The following is a 17553-nucleotide window of genomic DNA, read 5'->3' as shown; positions in this document are numbered from 1 at the left end:
CGCCCTCTGTGCATAAATAAGGCAAGCGGTAGTAGATAAGGTTAAATTATGGTTAGTATAAAGACTGTGTTCATCTCGTCATTGGGGCCGTCAGAAATTGTCCCCAAAGCAGATGTAGGGGTTCTCCCAGAAGGAGGATGTGAGGGTTGTATCAATTGTTTTGCATATTAATTACCTCTGCCACCGAAGGTGGGCAGAGGTTATATTTTCACCCCTGTTTGTCTGTGTGAACAGGATAGCTCAAAAAGTTGTGAACGGATTCAAATGAAATGTGGTGGATGGGTTGTGTAGGTGAGAAGAACAAGCAGATTAGATTTATGGTTAAGGTCGGGGTCCAGATCCAGACTATCAGTGGGATACAAAACGTAAACTGGTTCAGCTTAACCGAGGTTTGTGCTCTCCCAAATGCCATTCTTGTTGAATGCTGTATTTATTATTTCTTATTGTTGTTTTCAAGTTATTGTGTGTGATTTAGTGTGCATGCACATCCTTTCCTCACCAATGAGGAGAAGTTCATGTGTCGTAATACTTGCTTCAATGCATGAGCATGGCTTCGTGACAAATGGCTGGCCACAACAAGAAGGCGGCTGCATAACAATGCCCAGAGAGCAATTTGGGCTCGTGATGACCTTTGGGGAGGTTCATCTCTCAACTCCCAGGAACATTCTATCAGGTTCTGAAGGACCTGTTCCCACCCAAGAAGGTGGGTTTTTCGTCCACAAGTGCAACACTTTTAGACTGGGTAATGTTATAGTTAGTGCGTCTGCTTTGTGTCTGCGAGATTGTTCGTTTGAACCCGATCCTTGCCGAGTCATATCGAAGACTAAATCATGAGAGATAGAGATATATAGATATATATATATATATATATATATATATATATATATATATATATATATATATATATATATATATATATATATATATATATATATATATATATATATATATATATATATATAGTGTTGTGGTTACCAAATTCGCAAACCACCATTCAGGTCCCTTAGGTGAGGTATCTCGGTAAGTGCATGTGTAGTTAGGCCCGAACCCGTTGTCTAGTGGGAATACATGTCATTTATGCGAGCTGCGACTCTTCAGGATAGCCGTTTTTCTTTTACTATCTTTATTTTGGACCAACCGCCATGATTACCACCACAACCACAACATCAACCACCAACCACAACGCCGCTTCACCACAACCGCCACGACCTTCACGTCACACCTCGCAACCGTAGCATCGCCACCGTTCTTGCCCCGCTGTGGGTACCGGTGTTGGATTCGTGCAGAGCGCGCGTCGAACAGCGTGTACAAAATCACGGATTTTGTGCTTCAAAAACGGATCAAAAACGACACACGCCCACTTTTTGCCGTCCAATCGGTGAGCGAGGGGCGATTTGGCCCCGCCTCCAGAACGATCGATATATGCAAATTTGTGGATCAAAAAGCCTTCACGCCCACTTTTTCTCGGGCCAATGGGGAGCGAGGTGAAAGGTCAAAGGGAGGGGGTCAAAGGCGAAACTACGGGGGGATAAAAGGACCGTGTTCGTCAGTCAGAGCCGTGTGGAAGTCTGGAGCCCGAAGCCTGCAGTAGCTGGAGAAGCTGAAGAGAGTCGAACGAGGAGAGCCCAAAGAAGAGTCCAGGGTGGAGAGTCCAGAGGCGGAGAGGCGGCAGCGGCGAAGGCAGACGAGGGGGTGCTCGCGTCGGTGCCGGGAGCTGCACGCCCGAGGGAGGCCGGCAGCGCGACCTGGCCGAGGTGGAGACGCACACCAGGGATAATAAAGATCCTCTATACCCCGAGCATCAACAACCCCCTCCTGTTTCCCCCCGCGCTGAGATAGTGCGACCAAGGGGGCCCCTTTCCCACCCCCTGCCAGACACTGTCCGCGAGGCCCGCGGGGTTGGGGCGCCATCGCCGCTCCGCGTCTCATCACCAGACGGGTAGGTGCGACCCGGTCTCGGCCTCAGGCCCGCCTCATCCTTGAGGGATTTCTTTTCCTTGGTTTTGGGTATGTGTTGTCGGCGCCGTCTGTGAAGTAGAATTGTATAAGTGTTGCCGTGTGCTCGGTAGTCGGTATTAGCTCTGCACTGTGTTTTCACTATTATATTTGCTTTTTGTGTAAATGGAATTGTGTTTTCCTTTTTTTTGTGTGCATTTGGTGGAATTGTATTTGTGTGCTTCCCGTGTGCCGCGAATAAATGTGCTTTATTGTTGAACTGTTCTCCCGCTTCGCTTCGTCTTTTCCTCCATTGAATCCTCATCTTGCTTCACGTAAAGGGTTGGTAGTGGGCTGAATATGCCCGATAATTAATCGAACCGTCGAGGTCGACGATAACACCGCTCGGTTATTCTGATAGTACGGAACGGGTCGCTTAAGTGGCCCGTGTCCGAAGTCGACCTGCGGCGAGGTGCGATCGCCCGGTCTACCCTCCGCGTGGGTACTTAGGTAGGTCGAATTTGGCGAGCAACCCTATCCCACGCGGGGGCTGATTGGCTCGATCGCGGTGAGACCGAAAGGTCCACCCGTGACTGGTTCCCGGCGTTAGTCCGAGAGGGTCACGACTGGATTGTCCGTCCGGTGGGCGACGTGCCGCGATTCGAGTTACGTGGCCGTCGCACGCCGGCGGGCGCGGAATCCGCAACAATATATATATATATATATATATATATATATATATATATATATATATATATATATATATATATATATATATATATATATATATATATATATATATATATATATATATATATATATATATGTATACATACATATTGAGAGATATTGAATGTCATCTCACCTCACTGCTGGGACATTTCTTCACTTCTGCTGAAAGGTCTTTGCTTATCAAAGGCATTTTAAGAGCGGTTCTTGAAGACTCTGAAGAGGTGGCTACCATTTATTGCAGTACTTGAGCAGCTTCAAGACTGTTTGTGGCTTGTTTTCCTCCTTATCAAGGGAAGCACAAAGTGCCCCTCCCTTTATATGAGACGGTTTCTCTGTATGCAACTTTAACCCAGGGACTGAAAATTCGTTTCTTGGCTTCTATTGGACTAAATTGGATGCAAGTTTCAAAAGGAAATCCTTTGTACGTTGAGGTAATATGTTCCAAATTTCAACAATGTCCATTTCCGCATTCTTGAGTTTTTAATGAAAACCCTCGAAAATCACATTGGTGTCTGTCTGTCCGTCCGTCCACCCAAAATGTGTTGGCGCTCATATTTCAAAGGTAAAACTTGAAACGAGCTGAAACTTGGAATATACATCACACAATGCATATAATTAATGGCTTTTGAAACAAATTCCAGCTAAGTGCCATAGTTTTTTTCTTTTTGGCTATTTGTTGCTCATATTCAACTATCCACGCATCATGGTCAGAAACATCATGCAATTCTGCTTTGTTTCCACCAGAGGGCAGCAATATCTATCATTTACGGATATGAATAAGTGGATCAATTTACTTGTGTATCAAATAAGTCGTCTACAATTGTACGTACACATTACTCTGTGCATGCGAAGCGAAACACAGTTAAGCAATTGGTACTATACGCATGTATGTCGTACGTTGTGTCTGCATTTTGTTAAGATCAAAAACCGTTCATCAGAGGAAATTGAAACTTTATCACATGTTACATGGCCATGTGATAGAGCGGTCACTCTTTCGAGGTCAACATTGGCCAAAGGTCAACAGAGATAAATTTTCTAACATCCTCAATTTTCATCTAATTGCCTTGAAATTTGAACAGGATTTTCATATGAGCTCACTGAATTCAACCACCAATTATTTTTGAGGTCAACATAGGCCAAATTTCTGAAATTGTCAATTTTCTTCTGATTGACTTGAAATTTGAACAGCATTTTCATATCACCTCACTGAATTCAACCACCAATTGTTTTTGAGGTCAATATATCAGCCAAAAGGTCAACGTAGGCCACATTTCTGAAATCCTCCAATTTTCATCTGATTAACTTGAAATTTGAACAAGATATGCACATCAGCTCACTAACTTCAACCACCAACTATTTTTGAGGTCAACATTGCCCAAAAGGTCAACATAGGCCAAATTTCAAAAATTGTCAATTTTCATCTGATTGAAATGAAATTTGAAAAGGATTTGCATATCAGGTCACCAAGTTCAACCACCAATTATTTTCAAGGTCAACATAAGCCAAAAGGTCAACATATACCGGATTTCTGAAGTCAATTTTATTCTGATTGATTTGAAATTTGAACAGGATTTTCATATCAGGTCACCGATTTCAACCACCAATTACTTTTGAGGTCAAAGGCCAAATTTTCCTAAATTGTCAATTTTCATTTGATTGACTTGAAATTTGAACAGGATTATTGGCAAAAATGCCAGGGACATAGAAAAGAGCCCTTTATATGGTATGTGCCATCTGGCAAACTATAGAAAAGAAGGGATATTGCATAGCTTGTAGAAAATGCCAGACAATAAAAAAGTTACATTCAAAAACATCTCGTGCGCATGCTGTACTGCCCTGGTGTTCTTAGGAGGGCAGCACAACATGCACACTAGATTTTTCGAATGTGCCTTATTTTTTATCATCTGGCATTTTCTACATGTTATGCAATATCCCTTCTTTTCTGTAGTTTGACACATTGCACATGCCATATAAAGAAGCCTTTTCTCTGTCCCTGGAATTTCTATCAATATGTTTATTGGTTTCTACTCAGAGAAGCTGAACTTGATTTTACCACTGTGGAGAAACTACAGCCCATGTTCTGTCTCATCCCCACCCCTCATGGATGTATGGATCCATTCGTATGTTTTTATATTTGTATATAACTTGTAGAAATTAAATGAGAACTTTTTTCAGTGGTACCAGTCTCTCTCTGAAGTTTTTGATACATTCACTGTGTTTGCCTAAATTGAATGTTTGGCACCACAATGGTGCTTAGTAGTTCTTGTGACTGATACAGAGCAAACTGGTTATTATGACCGTTTGGGTTAGCAGGTTTTTCCCTGGGCTCGTGACGATATACACAAGATACGGACATGATCACTAGAATATGTGCACATTTGAAAATATTATGCTATTTGAGCATAATATTGTAAAACCATTTAATTAATGGTGTTTACAGGTACAGCTGGCTTTCCACTATTTCATTGCCATCTTTATACTGGATTACATCTACAAAATGGCAGAATTCTGACGACCTTCCATCTCCTGCATCCTAATATTCATACCAATTTACACTATCATTCTTCCTTCTCCTTTTGTCCCCCTTCATTCTTTCTTCCATCTGACAAGATGGTGCAGAGGTTGTGTATTGGGCATTAGATTGTCCACTCGGTTTGATTCCTGACCTGACGTTAAACTTCCATTGGATGAGACATTCATCTAGGGACCTGTCTGCTCGTATTGATTCCTGGTGGATGCTAAAAATTCCACGTTGTCAGTTGCAAAGAAAGCCTGCTGTTGACTGAGTGGTTAGGGTGGCTGACTTGGGATCTTAGGGACCTGAGTTTGAGTCCCTGTTCACCCGTTAAATTAACACCAGGTGGGGTTGACTCAGCCTGTCATCTTTCTGAGGTCGGCGAAATGAGTACCAGTGTAGTGGAAAAGGGGCACAGCATCAGTGGCACAGCTGTGCCCTCAGCCAATGGTGCTACCTGCAGCCTTGTGCTGCACATGAAGGAGGAGTTGCAAAGAGGAGGTGATTGTCACTGCCACCTTGGCCTAATTCCAAAGTTCTGCCTTGATGTGCAGAGGCATGTCAGTGGTGATTGAACTTGTGGGCCAAATTCGTTGTTTAATAATAACAGTCGAATGTCTATTCACAAGAGGATTCCTCATTCCCCTTTTTATCTCAATCTTTATTTTTCATAATTTTTGCCGTTACTGCATAAGCAATACTCTTTACAGTTTCATCCCTGACAAAATTTCCTCTTGAGATCTGATGGGATTCTCCATCCAATCTGTTGAGAAATAATCACTGGTTATCATAAGGGATAAGGATGCTTTTAACAAACGGTCTGCATAAGGGTGCCTACTCCACTTTGCTGTTTAGACATGCGTATCATAGCCAGAAGTATACCTCTGCATATTCACAACTTTGTCCTGACCTCCAGTACAGGTATCATGTAATTCTAAATATGGTGAATCTTCAAGTGGAGGTTCTACATCAAAATGAAATCTTGTGATGCCGTGGTGTAACCCTTGTATTGGCCACAACAAAGCTGATGCTGAAAGCTTAACGAGCTCCACAAGCTTTCGAGGTTGGGGCTTTATGTTAAGGGAGGGCATGATCCAAAACCAACTTTTGGCCTGCAGGTAGGAACGTAGCACTAATGTGAAGTTTTAGATAGACTTATTCTCCACTTCGAAAACAACAGAAGTTGCTTGATATGGTAAAAAGTGTTCACTGTGATGTTTGGCCATGCTCATGTGGTCCACAAACCAATCCTGCTGCATTCTCCAGCAACCTTCAAACCCTGTGTCACCATCCTTTCATAGAAGCTGGTTTCCATGGTGCTGGAAGTGTGTCAGTGCAGGAAATCAATCTTGGCTAAAAGCAGCGGTTTGAATATTTTAACGGTTTTCCAAAATAGCTTGGTTGAAAAATCCTTTTTCACATTACTCGCAGGGCTGTGTAGAACGTTTCCATCTTAAGCTGGTTTTCCACGTGCATCTTCACTTCAATAATTTCATTAAGATTAAGAGCAGATAGACAGCGATGTAGCTTGCTATCTCTTCATTGCCTTTGGGGAAAAGCAAAGCAAATTAACTCCAAATCCCGAACGGTTTGTAGATGTGAAAATACCATCTAATATATGACCTGGTAGCAAGGATCTGTTAAAAAACATATTTTAAAATTAAAATTCAAGTTTGCATTTCATACCACCAGGCAGCCAAAATGTAGGGGATGGACTCAAACTATCTTGTCTGTTACAACTCCATAGAAGTGCTTAATAACCAATAACCACTGTGGATAGTTTAAACTGACATGGTGGCCCAGGGATAGCACACCTACCTTTTGGCTGTCAAGTGTGGATAGGATTCCTGTCCCATTGATCCCAACGATAATCTGTTGGATTGGTGCTTCACAGGCATGATGATGCATCAAAGAGTGGGCCGTCTCTCAGATGGACGTTAAGCCTGGTTTTAGGTCAACTAGCATTAGCTGGTGGATGTTCCATGATTCTAAGGTGGAATTTGCCAAGTGTAGGAGTGTTATCACCGGCACCGTGACCAAATTATAAATTCTTGCAAGCTTTAGTTTAACATCATATGTATTTATACCTGTTGTTGGCATAATGGTTAGGGTGGTGGGCTTGGGATCCGAGGATCCTGAGTTCAAATCCCACTTGGCTGTTGAAATCCTACCAGGTGGGGTTGACTCTGCCTGTCACCCTTCCGAGGTTGGTAAAATGAGTGCCAGCTTGCTGGTATCCTGTGTCGTCGTGGTGACCTGTCCAGGATTGTTCCCAATAGCCAAGGAGATAGCTTTGGCAGCACCAACGCTCAAGACAGAGTATGGTCCCAATGGATGAAGAGATGGATGGATGGATGGATATATATATATTTTTTATTATTACTTAATGCAATCAACAGGTGGAAAATCACTTGAACAAACATAGCATATTATTCTGAGCTGAGTCTCAGCACAGTCCCAGAGGTCCAACTGACAATTCCAAGGGAATGGTGCATTGCAGCTGCATTAGTCCAATTGACCTTCTTGCTGTGATTCAATCACAAGGATTAGTCAAGTGATGAACCCTTGTAACCACGAGCGAAAGTTTATTTCATGTTATCTCACCTATTGACTGTGGATTTACACAAAATGGATTTCCGAGCCTGCTCGTTTTCAAAAACAAATTAATTGAATTACTACACATGTATTTACAATACCTTCATAACTAATATAAATTAATTGATTACATTAGCAAGCATCGATTTTCAAAATCCTTCAACTCATTAAAAAAAAAAAACTAGCCACTAAGTGACTTTAAATCCTTTACTTGATCTGATAAATAATAAATCATAAAAAAATATTTACCATTTCTCTAAGTCTCTATGGAGGAGGATAAAAACATAAAAACCAAAGGATGTAAAGAGGTGAACAGAGATGAAAGTTTAACATTGGGAGACTCTTTTGACCACATGAGCCAAGTTGGCTGGATTGCTTCAATTCCACCATGCTCACCGCACTGGTATAAGCAAAAGGAGATGACACAACTCATGAAACGTAGCCAACCCCAGAAAAACAATGATCCTGTTCAGGCACGTGGGGCGCTTCATGAACTGACTGTGAATCGCTCACAATGCCCTTGGTGAAGGCCTGCAGTTTAGCCCAAATGTTGTCCCAGTCTCACCCAGGCACAGTTTTGAACCCGGATGGTCAAACCCAAATACAGCCACCACTGGCTGCCTTGTTCACTTGTCTAAGCTCTGCTCCGGGCCCTGGCCTCTCTGCCATGCGGCCAGGTGGTTCATGTGTCTTGTTGCCCGTTGAGTTGTTATCTCCATTTGGGTTTCAGAAGGTGGGAGGCAGAACTCAAAATCTCCACTTCCTTTTCTGTAAAGGATCGTGATTCATGAACCAAACTGTGAAACTTCGTTCTCAGAGCCTCGTTCCAAGGGCTCTTTTCGCAATCTTCATTGAATGTCTGACAGCCTCCACTTATATCTCGTTTGGAGTGATATTCCCTGGAATTATTTTTAAATAGTCAGTAAGAGTTTTCTTTACCATTCCTATCGATCTATCACTGACACTATTTCAGCTTTCTTCAATTTCCAAGACCTCTTGACCTCATTTTTCAGATCCTGGTATTTGGTCATTTTTCCTGATTTCTGAAGCAGTTAGTCCAAAATCAATAGGAACTGAAACCTCGATCAACAATGCCGACTTTTCCTTTTTGTGTTTGAGCACCATGTCCGGATGCAATGCTTTGTTTGTAATGTCCACACTTGATGGGATCATTTTGTCACACGTGAGCATTTATGTGTTCATTTTCAAGAATCGGATTTGGTTTGTGTTTCCATGATTGTTCTCGGACTGGGATGTTGAAATGTTCACAGTTGTGCCACTGGAATACTCTACAGACACTGTCATGTCTTTCTGTGTACAGCTGTTCTGACATGAGTTTTTATCCCCACCGCGTGGCGAAAGGGGGATATTGTTGTCACCTGGGTCGTCCGTCCGTCCGTCGGGCTGGGCATCAACATTTATAGTTGTGAGTGTGATAACTCATAAAGTGTTTGCCATATCGATTTGAAATTTGGGTCACACATGTACCACCTGAAAAGGAAGAACCCTATTGATTTTGGGCGTGGCCGGATCCAAGATGGCCGACTGGGGCGGCCATCTTGAAAAAAATGTTTCAATGGCGGGGGATTCCCCATCTCTGATGGGTATATTTTTTGTTTGTTGCCCCCATTATATTTTATCCTATTACAATGGAGTGCATTGATTTAGATGTAATGGCATATAAGTGTTTGTCCAATTCCCTTGTTTGTCTTAAAAAAAAAAAAAATCAGAACAGATATCTCATTTCCAATCACAAGCTGGCATCAACAACCACTTGAACACCAGGAGCCCATGCGGCTAACCATTGAGCTCTAGAAATGCCGTCTGCTACTGTGCAATGCATAGTTACTTGTAAATAGCAACAACACGTGGCTCATTGAATACCTTGAACAACAAACAGACAGTGAGCAGTCCTTTACATCCTTTAATTTTATGGTGATTGTCACACACTTCAACTTCTATCACAAAGAATAGCTTGAAAGTGACAACACAGAAAAACAAGGGTAAGAATGAAGCAATCTGTACTTCCCATGGCCTCAGACAAATAGTTACTGAATCGATGAGATGAAAAAAACCCCAGACTTGCAATTGTAATGGCTGGTACACAAAATTATATCAAAGCTACCACTGTATCTCCCATGGGAATATAAGAGCACAACACAATTGAAATAACAATCGATGAAAATCCTATGAATGATACTCCTCACATCAAAGAGATATAGAAATATAAAGGGGCATAGTGGAATGGGATGAGGAATTATTTTGCCAACTCCGAATGGATTCAACTCCTCCAGGAAAACCTCATATGAACAGGCCTGCACCAACGTAACCAGCAAGATAACTAACTCTTACGACGTCTAAACACCATCCTCATTTGTTAAAAATAAATAAATCTCCCAACAATGCTCCATATTTGAATCAAGTATCTAAAAAGACATCAAAGACCAGAATGAAACGTTTTAGGGTGAGAAACACTTTTATATTCCTTAAAAAAGCACGTCAGTTTTGGACGCCACATTTGAGAAAGGACATACAGGTATAGTAGTGGACAAAAACATGCAAACACCGATGTAAGGTCACTGAATTAGGTGGTGGGCCACCATGTGTGGCCAATACTGCCTGTATGTGCTGTGGCATAGAGTCCACCAGCATCTGGATTTTTGCAGGAGGGATGTGGCACCATTCCTCCACAGGAAGTCAATGAACTCACTACCTGGTTGATGGAGGTGGAAAACGCTGTCTCAGGCATCATTCCAGACTATCCCATAAATGCTCGATTGGGTTCAGATCTGGTGACTGAGAAGGCAATGACATATGGATAACATCAGTGTCATGCTCATCAAACCATTGGGCCTCACATCAAAAATATATGGAAATATCTCTTTGATCATACTGAATGTGCTCTGGAGATGTGGGCATTGAAGGGGTCTCCTCTTGCAGCCATGCTAGCTATAATTATAGGCAACCACGCCTGGGCAGCATTTTTATTCATGATCCTAAGCATGTTGGGATGTTATTTCCTTCATTAACACATAAGCTACACCTCTGTGGAAAGCATTGCTTGGTGTCCCTCATTTACCCAGGTATTTCCATTTTTTGTCTACTACCTGCAGCTGAGAGGGACGAGATTGATTCCTGGGCTAGCTTGATATAGGACCAGGAGTCATAGCATGAGAGTTTGGCCTTTGCTTCAACACTGGGCATTTTCTTGACCAGTATAAACTTGAATGTGATATCCCTGTCAACACAAAAAAAAATGGATCCCCAGAATTACAAGGCAATCTCACTTCTCTCTGATAAACAAAGTGATGGAAATGAAAGTAGTGAATGAAGGCGAAGAGTCCACTCCTAAATCTGTCAACACGATTTCTCCAAGGAAGCATTCTTGGCACTAGATTGCTTCTGATTTTTATCATTGACATTTCTGACTCTCTGAGCAGTCCTATTGTCTTGTTTGCTGATGACACAACTATAATTAAGGTGGTTTTGCTTAATCGACGAGGCGAGTCCACTCGTTCACTCCTGTGGAAAGTCTGCTCTGGAAATGAACAACTCTATCGAATGAGTGTGTGGGTCGACATTTGTCACATGTTGTTCAGTCAGGAGTCAGATGTACATCCCTGCTTTGAGAGGTGTAAGTGTAAATAAATGATACTCAGCAGGCTCGGGGATAAACAACTTCATCCAGAACTCCACTAAATTACGGAACCCCTCCGTCTGACCAACGACAACACTGATCATCCCATCCTGGTGTCATGTTCACCTCCACATCATCCTGGTATCATGTTCACCTCTGTAGTCATAACTTGAATCACCACATTGATTCCATTACTAGCCAGGCTGAGAAGCATGATTTACATGGAGTTGCACCCATGTTCTCCACCGAAAAGTGAGCAATCATACACAAAGCCAAGATATTATCTGTGATGAAATACAGCTCAGCTGCCTGGATAGGTTAATCAACTTCCCCGAGGAAGCTATATTCTGTACCGAACTGCAATATTGATGAGATAAATGAAAATCCAACCATTGGAGCACCGCAGAACGGTTAGAGTCTTGTATTGGCACTATTTCTTCATATCCACCATTAAAGGCCATCTGACCATCTTAAACACCCTTATGCCTGAAGACATTGTGAAGGGTACAAATCAACTAACTTGAAGGACTGCAGCACGAGTGCACTACCATTCCAGTACATTCATCTCTGAGCCAGTAGCACGAGTATATTCACTTACATCCTTAAAGCTTCTAAAATATAGAAGGGCTTAACTCAAGACCACGTCGGTCTTCCAAATGACAGATTCAAGAGTAGAGTGAATCGGCCAGGGTGTGGAGACAGCAGCTATTAGTTATAGCTGCATACGGGCATGATTTTTATGGCATATCGGTGACATAAATTAAATATACACACACACAAACATTTTAAGGATATTTTCCCTGCTAGAGTGGGGGTTAGCCTTGAGGGTCCCATGACAATCTTCTTGCATGGTTCCCTTTTTGAGGCAATGTATTTTTTTATGGCCAGATGCCCTTCCTGACGCCAACCCTTTCGTCACCTCTTACGACATGCAGGGATAAGTGACATAAATTAAATATATTTATAAAATCAGCTAATTGGCAGCTAATCTGATAAAATATGACATGCAGGGATCATGCACATTGAGGCTTCTGGAAATTACTGAAACTATGCCAACAAGAAGGTGAACCCTTGCAATAATTCACGGACCGGTGTTTGTGTGTTTGTTTGTGTGTTTGTTTGTCACGCTACTCCTCCTACGGTTCTGGGCCGATTACTTCCAGACTTGCTGCAGAGGATCAGCATAATCCCAATTAATGTACAGATGTGTTTTTATCTTTGCAGGTGGCCTTGGGGATAAGTGAGGGACACGAATTCTCCATGTAAACGTGTATCATGTTGCGCCACCTCCAGGTGGGTAAGGGTATTACAAGGAGGGTATTTACAGTGCAGTATATTCCTGTCCCCATGTTTTCCAGTGCTGTGAGTTGTTTTGAATTGTAAGCAGTAGGTATGTTTTGCTTCATGCACAGAACCCAGGTTATTTATATATTTTTTGCTTCCACACAGTTGTCAGTTACCTATAGACCACCCAAATAAAGGTATGCATCAGAAGAACATGTTGTATGCTTGGAACAGGTACTTTAGTAGTGATTGATCATGCATGATACACAACAGCAGGTAGCTATGACTGATACTTTGCAGAAATGCACACTGATGATGATCTTGGTCACCAGATATGAATCCTTCCACCATGCCCTGAATTCTGTGTAGGAATGGCAGGAACAACTTTGTAATAACTTTGCATCTTCTTTGCACAGTCGATTTCCACACTGGTCACCTCTAAAACAATCATCATGCAGACGACTGCGTCATAGTGTAAATGAAATGCAGAACTGAACGCTCCCATAAAAAGTACAGCGCCTTGTATATTATCAGACTGTTGAATGATGACATGAATGCGCTTTTCTGTTGTTCTGTTATAATTGTATTGTTATTATCGTAAATTGTTTTTTTTTTTTTACTTTGTAAATCATTCACAATTCAGCCTCATGGCTGTGATGTTTTGCTTACAAACCCATAAACCATGATCCAAGCAAATAAATAATCGGTTTAGAGTTAGAAGTGGAAGAACTCAAAAGAGGAAAGAAAAGAAAAGGGATGGGAAAGAACAATCCATAAATGTGTCGAGCACAGTAAATATTCGGAGGTGCAGCATCATTGAGTGTGTGTGTGTGTGTGTGTGTGTGTGTGTGTGTGTGTGTGTGTGTGTGTGTGTGTGTGTGTGTGTGTGTGTGTGTGTGTGTGTTTGTGGGGGGTGGGGGGTGGGGGGAGTGAAGTTGCAACCATACCCCCCAATTAATTTTGTTCAGATGCTGAAATGCAGCAATGCACCCATATCCACAATGACGTCTCTCAAGCTGCACCCCCACGATAGAAAGTGATCTGGCATCCATTAACAAATATTCAAGCCAATGTATGGTGGAGATATGAGGGTTCATTAAGGATATCAAAGAGGGTAATGCGACTGTTCCACATTGACCACAGTTCCTCTCAATGAGGCCAGAATAGAAAGCGAAAGCTGACGGTGGACGGCTGTCTTCATACCTGGATCGTACCCTGCAGGTTCATACCTGGATTGCATCCGAAGGGAAATTATAACCTCCAGTCCCATTCCGCAAAGAGCAATGAGAGAACAGCGCCAAGTCCTGTGATGATTGGACTTCAAACATTGCCATCTGCATCTGACGATGCATTTAGCTTTCAGCGGTGTTACAGCTAAGCCCCAAAAATTGCCAAATGACTTCATAAGGTTTATAATTTCTCGAATTATACCATTCGGGAAAAAACTTTAATCAACCCATCTTTGTTTTGTTTATTTAATCACAGAAAGTGGATTTCCTAATTTTGACATTTCCTTAAAACCTTTTCCAGTGATCTGTTTTGGATCACTCATTTGAGTGATCTATCCCACTCTATCCCACTCATTTGATGTCGAATGGGACCATCCAGTTGTTCAACTGTAAATGATAACAGCCTGATTCAGATCTTGGAGACGTTCTTTGTCTTTGTCAATATGCAGCTTCATGAAGGAGGCGTCAGCGTTGCTAACCTTTGACCCTAAAGGCAACCCCAAGCTCCTCCTCGTCCACGAAAAAAAAAGCAATAGCTCTTCCACGAGCCTTGACAATGTATACAACCTCCTCTCGCCTGCACTTCCCCCAAAACACCTTTTCCTTGGCAAAGAAAAAAAAACCATGCAGAGTGAAATCTCTTGGCCCGGAGAAGAACATTTAACTCCGCCACCAACGGTGGGCGGAGGTTGTGTTTTCATCCCTGTGTGTCTGTCCGTCTTTGAGCAAGATATCTCAAAGTATGGACGCTGGACGGATTCGGATGAAACTTGGTGGACAGGTGGGCTGTGTGACACGGACATAAATTGTTCTGCCTGATGCAGGTACGCTCTCCACTGAGTGCCGTTCTAGTTTTCTTCTCTGATATTTAGGGTCAGATGATCAAAGGTCAACAGGAGAAAGAGCTTGATTTACGATTAGCCCAGTAGGGGGTCGGCCTCATTGCTGATGACAAGCCAAAAATAAGGAAGAAACACATTTTCTCGTTTTGGCTCCTCGACAAGCTGAAGCTTTGCTCAAAGTAAAGGATATTGGTCTCGGGGGGGGGGGGGACACTATAGATTGTCCCCCTAAGGGGGGAAAGGGGGGGGGTAATGAAGGAGCAAGTGATTAAAGCTGGAGATTTATTGTTTTGTTGATGGTGAAGAAAAACTTCAAAAAATGTTTAAAAAAAATAAAATCAATTCTTCCTTGTCACACACCCAACCTATTGACCAAGTTCTGTCCAAATCCATCCATAATTTTTTGAGATGTCGTGCTCACAGACAATCATACAGGCAGGGATGAAAACATAACTTCTGCCTCCCTAAGGTGGCAGAGATAATGATCCTTATATCCTCACCTTCAGATGTTTGGCTTTGCATTGAACTCCACGTTTTTTCTACTCTTTTTGCATTGCCCAATGTCATGAAGTGGGCCAAATGTCCTTTGTTAATCCGTTCTTCTGTTGGTTTCGTGTCTACATGAGTAAAACAAGCATAACATTATGGTAATCCTTTTGATATGTTAAAAAAAAAACTTTTACAATGTCATCCTTTCAGAGCTGTTGCAAATCTCCATTCCCTTGTGTGGGTTCCCATACTTCCTTACCCTCTTTTCTCTCCCCGGTCATTATTCCTCCTCTGCCTTTTCTCAATATTAATGTTGTCCCTCTTCCTCTCCTGGTGAGTACATAAATAAACCAACCCTATGGATAATGGAAGAGAAGAGGATGTTTAAAACAAGAATGAGGACACACACCCCAAAGCTCTGTCCCAGTGTAGTAAGAAAAAGCAAATTACAATCTTATGAGAAAGGGCCAAAAACGACAGACAGCATAATATCTCAAAAGGTTATGGATGGATTATGATAAAAATTGGTGGATGAGTTGGTTAGGTGACAAGAACAAGCCTATTCAATTTTGGTCAAGGACCGGAAGCACATCTGGCCTCTATGTGGTAAACAAAATGTAAACTCTTCAGCCTGGCAGAGATATGTGCTCTATCGAGTGCCTTTATAGTTTGGTGTGTGTGTGTGTGTGTGTGTGTGTGTGTGTGTGTGTGTGTGTGATTTCAGAGCAAGACAATCCAGTTCAATTAATTGATGGACGATGGCAATACTATGCCTGGTGTTGGCTGAATGGTTATGGTGGTGGGCTTGGGATCCCAGGATCCTGAGTTCAAATCCCCCTCGGTTGTTGATTTAATACCGGGTGTGGTTGACTGTGCCTGTCATCCTTCTGAGGTTGGCGAAATGAGTGCCAGCTTGCTGGTATCCTGTGTCGGAGTGGCGACCTGTCCAGGATTGTGTCCAACAACCAAGGAGACTGCTTAGGCAGCACCAACGCTCTACACAGAGTATGGTCCCAATGGATGGATGGCAATACTCTCATATAAAGGGTAGTACTGTCTCATGGTTGGACTTGAAAATGCCCCCAGCACCACCATAAGACTGACCAGCATAGCCTCACAGATGATTAGGGGAGGATTTAATTGAGGAATTTGGTCAACAATTGCCTATACTTTGTGAAATTCTCCATCGGGTCTTTAAGGCCTTTTATCAATCAATTGTGGCTGATGAGTCCCCAGCCTAATGTCCCGATTGAGAGATGGTGCTCCCATCGATCCCAACGCCCAGCCTGCAAAACATCAGGGTGACCATTTATCATTAGGTCAGTAATCAAACTCAAATTAGACAACTCGAAGGTAAATTAACTCTGAGCCCTAAAATAAATAAATAACAAATTAGACATCTCAAAGGTAAGTTAACTCCGAGCCCTGAGCCCACCAGCCCAAAAAATAATTAGGTTTGAAACGAAAAAAACATTTGCATTTTTTTTTTAAATCCGAAATTTCATCAGCATTGTTATTTTGTATTTTCATTGAATCACAATTATCATCCTCTTCAGTATACTTACGTAGTTTCTGATACCAGTGTGAATTTCCTCGACAATCGCATCTCCTTGACAGCAGAGGAATTCAGCACGTCTCATTGTACGTCGCTCCCTCCCAATTCAGACTCCTTGGTTAAGTGGTTTATACAAAGTCAAGAGTGGTTTATATTAAACACAACAAATCCAGAAGGGAAGATTTGCCGATGGTGCCCTGGCGATGTCGTGCGCTGGAAGATTTGTTATTTATTTATTTGGCATGGGAACGGTGTACTTTGAATGTACCACTCCTTGTTTTAATTTATTTTATATACAATGTCGAAGCTTGTGGAAGAGCTAACACAATGTACAGCATGGGGAGCAGGAGACAAGATATGCATGAGAGGGAAACACAAAACAGTGGGGAGCAGAGACATGAGGAGGAAGTGGAAGGGAGTGGGATGGGGCAGGGTACACGGGGTAAACAAGATGGATACGACAGGGATTTTAAGGTCCTTACACGACAGGGACTTTCAGGAAGGAAAGCAGGGAATTTGAAGGAGGTGGGTTTGGGGTGGATTAATGGGGGTAGAAACGATTGTGGTTTTGGATGGGGAAAGACGAGATTGTGGTGAACAGCTATTTTGAAGGCCTGGAGAGAGGTGTGGGATTGAAGAGAGTGTGAGAGTTTGTCCCAGAGGTGGGAAAATAAGAGGAATGAAAGAGTGAAGGTGAACAGTGATTCTTGATTTTGGCACTTTCGCGAGAAGGGGGCTTT

The 17553-nt window shown here is 42.4% G+C and overlaps 1 long non-coding RNA gene across 1 annotated transcript in view; it reads left to right on the top strand.

Annotated features, from left to right (window-relative positions):
• Positions 1-17553, top strand: part of LOC147030450 (uncharacterized) — an 86196-nt gene that overhangs the window by 11511 nt on the left and 57132 nt on the right. Inside the window, exon 2 of the long non-coding RNA XR_015055781.1 lies at positions 12639-12707. This is a non-coding gene — a long non-coding RNA (uncharacterized LOC147030450). The remainder of the gene's footprint in view (positions 1-12638; positions 12708-17553) is intronic.

This window comes from Eptatretus burgeri, chromosome 3, assembly GCF_056783735.1.
Source record: "Eptatretus burgeri isolate ZD-2024b chromosome 3, Ebu_testis_v1, whole genome shotgun sequence".
Taxonomy (NCBI): domain Eukaryota; kingdom Metazoa; phylum Chordata; class Myxini; order Myxiniformes; family Myxinidae; genus Eptatretus; species Eptatretus burgeri.
The sequence above is the reverse complement of the archived record's forward strand: the minus strand, read 5'-3'. Positions and strand labels throughout refer to the sequence as shown.